Genomic DNA, 3,515 nt, shown 5'->3' with positions numbered 1-3,515 from the left:
CAGTAGTTAAAGCTACTGTCAATATGGTATACAAAACTCTTCAAGAACTAATCATTCCCCAGTATGGAATAGTAAATCACATTCACTCAGATAGAGGAACACATTTTACCTCAAAAATACTACAGCAAGTAGTCCAAGCTTTAGGTATAAAGTGAGAATTACGCACTCCATGGCATCCACAGAGTTCAGGGTGGGTTGAAAAGATTAATCAAACTCTCAAGAGAACTCTAACAAAGCTTATGATTGAAACCCAATTGTCATGGATCAAGTGCCTACCCCTAGCCTTGCTAAGAATTAGAACACAGCCTAGATCAGACTTAAAAGTTTCACCTTATGAAATGATGTTTATTCTACCCTTTTTGACTTCACCCAATAGTATGGCCACTTATGAAGAAGGGAAGGACAGTGTCAAGAAATATGTCCCGTCCATAGTACAAACTTTAGAGGAACTCTGGGAAAAGGGAAGAATCCCTCAGGCTGCTACCCTAGATTTCAAAATTCATAGTGTTAATCCTGGGGACTGGGTAATGGTTAAATCATAGAAAGATCAACCTTTAACCCCCGACTGGGAAGGTCCCTTTCAGGTGCTGCTAACCACCGAATTGGCTGTACAAACTGCAGAACAAAGATGGACTCAAGCTAGCAAGATAAAAGGACCAATAAGAGAACCCTACAACTGGAAAATCATCACTTCCACAGAAAGACTGAAAATTACTTTAAAACAGAATGCACAAGCTCAATTTAGCAAATAAACCATGAGCAACCGCACATCAATCCAGACTGGGAGGGAGTTCCCCACGGGCTTTATTGATTCTTTTGTATTCCCAAAGGCCAGAAGCTTTCCAAACTCCAGGGTGGTGGTTTGCTACCTTCCCAGTCGGGGAGATCAGGTAGGATTGGGCACATACAAATTAACAAACACCAAGTCCATTGGTGAACATAGGGTTTTCGCTTTTGCCTGTGATGTGCAGAAAGAACAAACATTAGCCCTCTCTGCTGAGACATATCCCAGATTTATTCCTGATCACATACCCTGCTTAAAGCACCCTGGAACAAGACACTCAAGTTGGGTACAATGTCACTGTGAAAATTGTGGCCAGCTCTGGCATTGTAGCTCGCCCAGGTGACAATCATGTTACAAAATTTGCCGAGATAAAGGGAGAAGTTCCAACACTAATCGAAGGCAGGTACCAATTCTAACACTTTGTTGTAGAGTTGAGTAGATGCTCCTTGATACTCACGAGCTATTAGAAACTGAGTGAGAGGCTGTAGTGAATCAAAACCAGGGACCATATTTTGAATGCAGACAACTACTCTATATGATGGGGAGGTGATAAGACCCTATTCTGAAAGTGAACTTAATAAAGGCTGACTATTTAAAGAACTACAGAGAACCACAAAATAAGAAAAGCAGGTGACATTGGTAATTTTGGGATAAGGAGGTGTAGTGCTTTTGGTTCATCAATTTAAGATTTCCTCAATTTTAAAATTTCCCAACTAATGCGTTGATGAGTGTGGTGGGCTTCAGTGCTGGTCAATCACCAGTGCACTCATTTCCTGCTCTGAGATAGGAAGATAGGATTAGGAGAAAGGTAAAGCAGGCTCAAAACCTTTAAAAGGGTATAAAGAAAATTTTATTAAAAGTAACTAAAAGAAAAAAAGTAGTAAGAATCAAAACATACCCTTCAGAACACTTCTCCCACAACCTTTTCTTTCCCACTGACAATGTAAAGAAAAAAAACTTTAAATTTCCAGTCAGTTTGCCACCTCTAAAATAGTCTTTCTTCAGTTTACTTAGGGAGAGAAGTCCCTCTTGTTAAGGTTATGGAGACTTTTCCACAAGAGGAAAAAGCACTTCTCTTGTGGTTCTCTCATGACTAGCAGCCACCCAGGGGAAAATCTGCTATTGTGAAGCCCTTCCTATTTTCTACAAGCCTTCTCACACCTTGTTGATGAGCCATGTTAACTTATGGGGTATTGTTTTAAAGATGAGTTGTTCAAAGGCACAAGTTTTCATTATCTATCTTTAAAATCCTCTTCATCCCTGGGAACAGAGTTCTTCTCCTGGGGATACGGGAGAAGACACCTTTCTCTTTTTCTCTATTCAAACTTCTCATGGGATCACAGCTACTTTAATATCTGCTTACTTTAACATGGAAGTCTTTGCTCGATATCAATTTAACCCTTCATCTCCCCATAATTTCATGTGTTATAGGGGAAAAGGGTCTTTTTTCCATGACTTACAAGAGGATTTCAGCCCCAAGACTAAGCTATTTTCTCACCCTTCTGTTTTGCGGAGATAAACAAAACTCCACAACTTTTGTGAAAGTTTTAAAGCTGGTATGTTTATTACAGCGCTGGACGCATGTGGGAATCATTCCCCTAAAATGACATGCGTACTTCTGGGAACTTCAGGTCCCTTTTTATCCCCCTCTCAAATACATATGCATACAATTTCACAATAGGTTCATACATATTCATTTTTATGAATTTCGTGTGACATTTGCTGCTAGTTCTTCTTTATCAGAAAGAATTCCTAGGTCAGGTTGACCTGCTCTCACAGCAGTCTCTCTCTCTCTATCACCCTCTGTCTCCCCTCCCCCCCGCCTTATCTCTGTCTTTCACTGAAGCAGTTTCTCTGAGCCTAGGCTTTTTGCAGCCAGACTACACAGCAAGCTACATACTTGAAGATGTACATTCCACCTGAATCAAAATGGATTTCTACCCTGGAAAATTTCCACTCTGCCTCACTTCCCATCTGGGGCTTAACTTCTTTCTCACTGACTTCGATGTTTTCATGTTGTTCTTTTACATGCTTGCATCTTGTTCTTTTCTCTCACTCGAGGGAGGATTGAAGTACTGAAAAGTTTAACATGTTGCCTGAGGCCTTCAAATAGTCACCTGACTCACCGGTAATTTGTGGTGGGAGTTGTGGCTGGGCTGTGTTAGGATCGGTTTCATGGTTAGTCTTTGGTTTTCTTTGTGTTCACTTCCAGCCGCAGGGCTACACTGTACAGGCTGTAGGGGTCTCTGGTCTCAGCCGCGCTGGGGGGAGGGGATCTGATGGTGTGATCTTAACAGCCGCGGCCAGCCCTGCTCCGGCCAGGGCTCTGCAGCCTCCCCCGCCTTTCTGCCTGGCAACGGCTGGGGGCCCGGCCCCCTGGCAGGACGGGACCGATGGGGGAGCCGCCCGGGGAAAGGGGCCTGACCCGCGGCAGGGCTGCCCAGCCCGGCCTAGTCGGGATGGGGGCTGGGCCTGTTACTTCTTTGCCGACCGGAAAAGAAAGAGAAAGTTCCCGGGTTTCTTTCGTCTTTAACATGTGTCTTTCACAGAGGCGTGTCCAGCTTCTCTGTAGTTCAACAGACTGTCAGTTACACAAAAAGCTTTTGCCTCACTTCCCTAAACTCCTCCCATGTCAAACTATGACAGGAGGCCAGAAGGCAAGACCAGATTAACCACTATACCCATCACCAAGTAGCTCATGTTCACATGCTGTGGGCAGCAACCTCATCAG

The sequence above is a fragment of the Molothrus aeneus genome, chromosome W, assembly GCF_037042795.1.
Source record: "Molothrus aeneus isolate 106 chromosome W, BPBGC_Maene_1.0, whole genome shotgun sequence".
Classification (NCBI taxonomy): Eukaryota; Metazoa; Chordata; class Aves; order Passeriformes; family Icteridae; genus Molothrus; species Molothrus aeneus.
Note: the sequence above shows the minus strand (reverse complement) of the source record.